The sequence below is a fragment of the Canis lupus genome, chromosome 28 (genome assembly GCF_048164855.1).
Source record: "Canis lupus baileyi chromosome 28, mCanLup2.hap1, whole genome shotgun sequence".
Lineage (NCBI taxonomy): Eukaryota > Metazoa > Chordata > Mammalia > Carnivora > Canidae > Canis > Canis lupus.
The window spans coordinates 9811572-9820754 of NC_132865.1; the positions used below are offsets into that span (position 1 = coordinate 9811572).

General features: G+C 37.9%; 1 long non-coding RNA gene across 1 annotated transcript; it reads right to left on the bottom strand.

The window, feature by feature from the left end:
* Window positions 1-988: 988 nt before the first annotated feature.
* Window positions 989-5403, bottom strand: LOC140619943 (uncharacterized). The gene is made up of 3 exons (XR_012019706.1): window positions 4471-5403; window positions 3210-3369; window positions 989-1122 (listed from the first exon to the last, which is right to left on the bottom strand). It is a non-coding gene; the product is annotated as an uncharacterized lncRNA (long non-coding RNA).
* Between the last annotated feature and the right edge of the window lie 3780 nt (window positions 5404-9183).

A 9183-nucleotide genomic window follows, 5' to 3' on the forward strand; every position in this document is an offset into this window, starting at 1 on the left:
TGTCTTTTCATTGTTGGGTTTGTAGCTAAAATCCCAGCCACTGACAGAGTCATTTGCCACCAGATATCAAGAGGATGAGATATGGGATATTAGGCTCCATTATTCAGAATGACTGTAGAGAAAATCCAGACAGACTGACAGAATGGCCTGTCCTTAGGGGAGACTGACACAGGTCCTGGGATTAGAAACTTATTTCCAGTAATCCTGGTTCTGGAACAAATCTCCTCTAAAATGTAACCTATTTTGTATCAGTTGAATCTGGAGTCTGCTGGGTAGACAGATGCAGTGGGATGGGAGAAGGCCCAAAGTGTACAAACAATTTCTTTTATTAATGGGGTACTGAGCTGAATGTTATTCTAGAAATCATGATGTCCAGTCTTGCTTGGGGGCCAGACTTTTAAAGGCTAATGTACATGTAGTCATTTACACATGTGTGCACTATCAAATCAACAACCAAACTAAGCTGCCAGATTTAAGGATTCATCACCAACCTCTTCAGATATGCAAATGAACTTGCCCAGAGACTCAAATATTTATTCGTATTAATAATAGATTATAAAATCTGGACCTGGGAGAGGGAATCTGTTTATTTAGAAAGATTCCCAGATAAAGCCGCTGATCCTCACACAAATGAATGTGTTTCTTTACGTTGTTCATCAGTCTAATCGGGAATTGTAGATTCCACAGCTGTGATCTCTTCTGCCAAAAGGGCCAAATTTCCTTTTGCTGACTTAGGTTGGCTACAGTAGGTGAAAAGCATAGAGAATAGAATGGCATGGCCCTGTAACCGGTTCAAGAGAAGAAAGGCATAGTCCTGCCTGAACCATAGCACTAAAATAACCTAACCATACTAAGAGGGCAGGGATTTATGTCTGGAGATATTAATATACATTTTTTACATGAATGGATTCCAATTTTTAGAAATCTGTTTTCATCAAAAAAATTTCACGCATCTCATTTTCTGACTTATTTTATTTCACGTCTCTTTTTCTTGGTATTCCTTCAGTATTTCTTTGATGACGTCTTGGTCCCTCAAGACACACACCAACAATCGCAGATGATTGCTATTGCCCTTTCTGCAGTTCTGCCTGATTTGCTGAAAATGCATCACAGAGTAATTTCCTAAAGAGGGGAAGAGGTGGAGAGACTTGGAGGTCTTGGAGGATCAGATCTTGCTCTTCAGAAATGAAAAACGTGAATGAAAAAACAACCACAAAAACCAGACATTCACTCTGCGGAATCATTTATTACCCTGGAGGAGAGCAAGGAGCAAGGGTTGAATAAAAACACAAGCATCTATGTTGAAAGTACTTTATTTAATAAAGTTTGTGATCACCAAAATAAGAACAATAACAAAAATCAGTAATCCTGTGAGGTTTAATAAAAACTTAGGACAACCACATGAGTCTTTATTATCTCAGAATATGTGGAAATACCACCAAAGGTTTAGAAAATGTGTCCATCTAAAACTCTTTCCAGGGTGGAAATATTTTCATAATAGCAAATGTAAGCATTAATGAAACTTCTAGTGCTTTTTAGAGTGGCTTTTTAGAGTGTGCCAATGGTGACAAAAATCAAAGAACCTTAAAATCTAGAAAGGACAAGCAAATAAGAGATCACACTACATATTTAAGTCGACCAAATCAGCCTTGTTTATACCTTGACTAAACCCCTATTAAACAGAAATGACAATACCTTTTAAAAAATGTCTTGGAGTTTTGTTTTGTTTTGTTGATCTTCTGAAACTGTTCTGTGACATTCTTAAGAAATCACCACAGGCCAGAAATAAGCTACTAGCTCTTTGACAAACATACACTAAAGCTATTTAACACGAAAATTCTTTGCATTATTTAAATATGGTGAAGCCACCTCCACTATTTGCCTGGAAGCCATAACATTATATATACGCATATTTACACGTCTATGTGTGTCAGTATAAATATATATGTGTGAATATGTGTATCTGGGTGTTTATGCATGTGTATATTTATGTGTATCTATATGTATAATGTTTGGAGTATCTTCAACTACAAAAACAAGAAGAAAAATTAAATTCATGCTAGTTTAAATAAATCCAGACTCCCAAGCCTTAGCATATGAACGCTCTGCAGCTAGAAAGATCACGTCAGAATAATTAAGCATCCACAGTACTTGTAGCTGAATCAGGGCAAAAGGAAATAAGAATTCTTATTACTGATGTTTATGTTAGATGCCTTTCCTTATCAGCAAGGCTTTTTCAGGCAACTATCCCTTGGGTCATTATTTAGATTTGCCACCTAAGAGGTTTCTTTTTCCCTCTCTCCAAGGGTCTGATTTGCATGTATTCTAGTAGCAACTGCAGTGTCATTATTACATGATTCCTCATATAAGCAAGGATCATATAAGCAAGGATCAAATATGTTTTAAAACCTGCTGGAGGTTTCTACTCTGTAGGCAGCATAATGAAAGAGATCCAAGTAGAAGAATGTGCTATATTTAAATTCATGAAGATAATGGTTGAAGCTTTTGGCTTTCTCTTGAGTCCTTTGAAAGGATATGGTTTCTAAACAAGAGAGCCATTCCACAACCAAAGCCATTTTATTTATTTATTTATTTATTTATTTATTTATTTATTTACTTATTTAAATTTATTTTTTATTGGTGCCCAAAGCCATTTTAATTCAGAGTGTGCCACTCAGTGTTCCATGCCTTTACTCTTGTTGGTATGTAATTCCTAATGAAATTTCTAAGGGAAGGACACCCCTATCTTTGCCTCTGGAAAATGCTCTGAATATCGTTTCCTCCTTGGTAGCCTCTATGTGACAACTCAATGGCACTTAATGCTGTGAAGGAAAGGCACGAAAGAGGACTATAATGCCAGTGTTTGGGGAGCAAAGGAGATTTTTAAAGAAGCTGTGGTGGGGGAAAAAATGACTGGATCTAAGGAAAAATTGTTTGCTTATAAGTATCTGAAAAAATACAGAAAAACATTACAAAGATGGGTCTTCTGCCTCAGTGTTAAAAATGAAAGATATTTCTCAGCAGTCTGCACGTCAGCCAGCCTTTTAGTTCTTCCGCATTGTAGACAGCCACTTCCTTCTTCACTGTATGCACTCCCACTGTCATTCCCAGAGCATTCTTTCTTACATTTTTCACAATGTAAAAATTATTTAATTATTTATTTTCTTACATTTTTCATAATGTAAACTCACCCTCAGGTCTCACCTCACCTGTCACTTCCTGTAGGAAGTCTTCCTGGCTCCAACCTCTTTCAACTGTTATGTCTCTGCTACAAAGTGTTGCAGGTAGTTCAAATCCAAGCCCCCCACAGTCCACCGAACCTGCTCATCGTCCTCCTGTGCTCTCAGCTCAGTGAAGGGCTCCACAACCCTGCAGTGACCCAAGACAGAAACATGGGTGCCATCTTTGGTTCTACTGTTCCTGTTCCCAACACCAATTTGGTCACTATGCTTCTTGGCCAAATCTGCCCACTTTTCACCTTCCCTGCTCTGGCGCTTCTGATTCAAGTGACTGAGTCACCATCATTTCTCACTGGCTTACTGACAGTCTCCTATCAAGTTTCCCATTCTTGACTCCCTCACATCCATCCTCTTCTACTGCCAGTCATTTTTTTGTGAATCTAATCAGTTATTCCTTGGCTTTAAACCCTTTATGAGTCTTCATTGCTTCAAGATATTATTGAGGCTTCTCATCATGATTTGTGAGATACTTCATGATCTCTTACCTTTTATGCCTCATGTCTTTGAATTCCATTCTGAGGTAGATATTATCCAGTGAGGTCTGTATTATTACCTTTAATATAGAGATGATCAAGTTAAGTCTCTATATGATGTTGAAAACTCTGATTTGGGTTGTACAGCCAGGAATTGTTCTAGTAGCAACTGCAGTGTCATTATTACATGATTCATCATATAAGCAAGGGTCAAATATGTTGTATTAGGTCTGAATTCACTTTAGAAGTTTGAATAAAGTATTCAGAAGTTTAATTCAGATTCAGAAGTTTGAATTTATTTTCCTTCTCAATAGGGCATGCATTCTAAGGTTCCATTTAACCGACTTCTGATCTCATAAAGAGAACAATGTGGTTTAATTTCATTCGAATTTTACTGCGTATAAATTACTAGGCCATGCTTCCCTGTTATCTTCGTTGGGTTCTCCTGAACACAGAGCCTGATGAAGGACTTGTGGGTAAGCAATTTATTTGGGAGGTGAACCCAGGGACCAAGAGTAGGGAGGAGCATGAGGCACAGAAGGAGGACTAGCCCATAAAAGTATGTGTTAACGATGTCCGTGCTATGACAACAGAGTTCAATTCTCCCAAGAAAAGTGTACTTTCTGGACACCTCTTAGAATTACTACCTGACCGATGGAAGACAGTGAATTTTCTATCAGCTTCTGGCTGCATTGGTTAAGAGCTGTCCTCAGGGATATTAACTGCCTCAAGATTTTGAGTTGTAGATATGTACTAACCAAGCAAGGTCCTGCGGGTACTTGGGGCCTGTGGAGATCACAGGAAGCACACACATAAAGCCTTTGGGTCAGGGCTTCTCCCTCCTTCTGTGAGTTGAAGCTTCTGTAGACCTGTCTACAACACCACAGCTGAGATCAGAGATGGTGTCAGCCAAGATGAATCTGGGCGCCAGACGATAGGTCGCTATTCTCAGGAAATGAAATGATTAAGAAATAGAATGCTATTCTACTCACTAATATTTTTAGACTTACAACAAATCTCAAGTAATAGGTTACAGATTAGTGCAAATACAATTTTCACTGATTTTTCTCAGCAGAAAACAAAGATAATTGAATTATGTGTTGGTGGTCCTATTAAAGTGACTCATTGGCAAACAAGTACTAAGTGCTTGGCTACAAAGCTAAGGCTAATCAATAAATAATTCCCTGTGGAAAAGGGACAAAATTCCCTATGTCTGCATAGCCCATTTATAGAAATGTTAAATATTAAAACTCTGGACCCAAGATTAATCACAAAAGAAATGTTCTTGGCCATATTTTAGTACCTTGGAAATCACATGACTGATATCTTCAGTACTTAATATTTCTGTGTCAGTTCTCGAGCTTCTTTGCTTATTCATGTATTAAGGCATAAGAAATATGTCGGGGCAGCCTGTAACTTTCAAAAATGAAATCCTGCATGTAGTTGTGGAACATGAATTTTTTACACCCATTTCATGTCATTTAAAAATGTATGTTAACATATCCGTAAACTAAAGAGAGAGATAAGATAGAATTAAAATATTAACAATATTTATTACCTTGGAATGTAGTTAAAGGAGTTTTTATTTTCCTCCTTGTGTTACTTGGAATTTTCTATAGTATTTATATGTTAATATATACTACACTACGCATTATTTTTTTAAAAAGTCAAATTAAAAAGAAAATACTTTGGTAACCATTTTTAACTCAAATGTGGTCCCAGATGATTTTCTTGAAAAATTGCTACCATGTAGCACAGCTTTGTAGAAAATTTTTCATCACAATGAAAAAGAATCAGCCATTTGATTTTTATGCTGTTAGCTTCTTTCCCATTTGCCAGGGATATTAATATCTTTGGCTTATAGGCCATGTGTGGAAAGTCCAAGAGGTGCCGAATATCATGTATAAAGGGGAGGAAAGACTACATTTTCCTTTTTACACCTGGCACAGACAGTGAATCCTGTCTAGGCAGGATTGTGGCAAGAATTACAAAACCTCTCTGGGCTTGATTTTTGTCTATCTAGAAATATATACTACTTGTCATTTCATGTCTGGATTGGCAATGACCTCCTAGTTTCTGGATAGAATTACACCATATTATCCTGTTAGGAATGTTCTTCTCATTCTATTCTTTCACGTTTCTCCTATACAGTTGGAAACTTTCAGAAGGGTACCTGAAACATCTTACAAAAGAGAGTTGGTGAACTCAAACATTTACAGCTATAATCTCACCAACCTGCTGGAAGAGATGAGGCTGATAGGCACAGCTGATAATTCCATTAGGATCACTGCTTACCATGGCTAAATCCTCTGTGGTTACGTTGCTAACCTTGGGTCAATTCTCATGTCTTTCTCCTTTTCCAGAAACTCCTAGCATCTGTCAGCTGGCATTGCACTTATAGAGCAATAGCTCCTTTCTTTTGTCTCTTCCTCAGGGCAGAGGGAGCTCTCAGTCGGCCTGGTCCCCCTGTGCCATGTTGGATTCAGCGTCAACCACATAGGCTCTTTTGGTTTGTCTGGGCTTTGGTTTTTTCTTGTTTTGTTTGTTTGTTTCTTCTTGCTTTTAATCTTGAGAACATTGGGGACAATTGAAATATCAAATAAGAAACAAAAGTTGAGTTTTTGATAATCATGGTCCTTACCCTGTGAGCCCGATTATATCACTGAGATGGTTTCTAGTTTCATCCTCTTCTTTCTTTTCTCAAGCTGGGGCTGACCAAATATCCTCTCATTTTCTGACTTCCTCATTAGAAAAGGGAATGCAGTCTTCCCTATTTGAAGTCTTTATTTCTGCATATGTTGGCAAGCAAAAAATCAGGGCAAAACATGTATACCCTTTGTCTTCGGTGAATGATTTACCTTTCTGTGAAGTTCTACATTGGATAACCAAGTCCTTACCTAAATCGCCAATCCCCCACCATTGTATGCTCTTAAATGCACTATATTTTTCCTTTGTAGTAGGGTTTCTCAACCTTGGCATTATTGACATTTTGGATCAAGTGACTCTTTATCATGGGAGACGGTGCTGTCCTACGTGTTGAAGGATGCTGAGCAACATCTCTGGCCTCTACCCACAAGATGCCCCTAGCACCACCCTGTCCCCAACCCCAATCATTTGTGACAACCAAAAATGTCTCTAGACATTTCCAAATCATCTGGGAGAGCAATATCACACTTGACTGAGATTGCAAATCACAGATTTGGAATACTTAATCCATCTGTAATTATATGCTTATTTGTGTGATTATAAGTAATTGTTGCCTATTCCACTTGACTAAAAATTCTGCAGGAGTAGAGACCAACTCTATTCTAAAATATGCCCAATTAGTGTTCCTGGCACATAGTAGCCACTCATTAAATATACATTGATGTAGTTAATAAATAATGATGTGGCAAGTTTTTAAAATTTTTAAATTTAAATTTAATTTAATTAACATATACTATTTTGCTAGTTTCAGAGGTAGAATTTAGTAAATCATTGTCATATAGAACACCCAGTCCTCATTACATCAAGTGCCTTCCTTAATGCCCATCACCCAATTACCTCATCCCTCCAGCAACTCTCTTTGTTTCCCATAGGTAAGAGTCTCTTCTGACTTGCTTCCCTGTCTTCATCTTATTTTATTTCTCCTTCCTTTCTCCTATGTTCATTGCTTTTGTTTCTTAAATTCCACGTATGAGTGACATCATATGGTATTTGTCTTTCTTTGATTCATTTTGCTTAGCATAAAACCCTCTGGCTCCATCCATGTCATTGCAAATAGCAAGATTTCCTTCTTTTTGATGGCTGAGTAATATTCATATATGTATTGAATAATACACAAAATTATAACAAATAATTACAAAATTAATACTCTAAAAAATAAAAAACTCAAACCATACAAAGTAAACCTCCTTTTCTATAAACCATAGATAAAAATGATTGCTTCCGAGCTTATTTATGCATTCATGAATACACACCTAGAAATATATATATATATATATTTATTTTGTTATTTTGTTTAAAAAATGTTTTTGCTTAAATAATATATCATACTTATTTTTCTGCTTTCTTCACCTAACAATATTGCCAGGATCCACACAGACTTACCTGATTCTTTTTACCTGATGCATACTAGTTTGTAGTATGAACTCACTGTAGTTTGTTTTGGGAGGATTTTTTGTTTGTTTTTTACAATAATATGATCAAGCATTCAGCTATTAGTAAAATTTCTTTCCCCTACGCACATATCCTCTAGCCCTTCCATATTTAGCAGCATCCTCTGCCTAGAAGAGTACTAATACATCCAAATAAACCAAACAACCCAGTTCTTAAATTTTAAGATTCTAAGTAAGCTTGGGAAAATTATGGCAAAAAAAAAAAAAAAAAAAAGTTTTAAAGGTCTTTTTTTCTTCTTTTGGCAAAGGAAAATTTGTTTTTGCTTTTGTGTTCAGTTTTGATATTTAAAAGTAAAATTGAACCAGAGCTGAGGAAAAGAGAAAAAAAAAACATAAATTATACCCTAAAGAGATCAGCTGGAGTCAGAATGTTCACTTCCCCTCTATCCCCACTCCCCACTCCCACCAGTGCAGGTAATGTTGCTAGCACTGGGGACAGAAGGGATTTGACAGTCCAGTGTCCACCTCCGTCTTCAGCAATAGAACGCTTTGACTGGTTACCTTGGAATTGATGGAAGGCAGAAAGTTCCAATGGTCAATTATCTCATAATAAATTATCATGACACTTCAATGGCTTAAAACCAATCATGATTCTCTCTCATAGTTTCTGCAGATCACGAACTCAAGAAGGGTTTGAATGGGTGCTCCTGGCTCAGGATCCTCCCATTTAGTTGCAGTCAGCGACTTGTGTGGAATGGTAGGTTGTGGCAGCTGGGCCTGGTGGGGCATCTGTCTCTCTGTGTACAGTCTCAGAGCCTCCCTTTACGGTCTCTACTACATGTGTGCTTGTTCGGGCTTCATCGTTGCCCAGTGGCTTCAGGTTGGTCTGCTGCCTTCCACAGCAGTTCAGAACTCCGAAGGCTAGTGTCCAGAGAGAACAAGGCAGAGTGCAGGCCATTTTCATGACCTCATTCAGAAGTCACACAGCATCATTTCTGTCACATTCTACCAGTTGAGGTGGTTACAAAATCCCGCCTAGGCTCAAGGGGAGAGGATGTGGACCCACCTGACTGATTAGTGAGAGGAATGTCAAAGTCCCATTGTAAGAAAAGCACGTGAGTTGGGAGATAGTGCCAGTGGTTATCTTCTGAAAATGTAATCTGCCACAGGGGAGAACAATAGAGCTGCAGGCCCTCGGATAAGTTTTGTGGCATCTGAGAGTAGAGAGCACTTGCTCCCTACTTCCCTTTTGAAATCTGAGAGGCAGTAAAGCCCCTCTCAGCTATCTTCCTTATCACAGCAAATGCAGTAGCAGTTGGGTTAAAGATAACAAGTGTAGTTCCAGGAAGGGAGGGGGCCCAAGGTAGCTCTTTC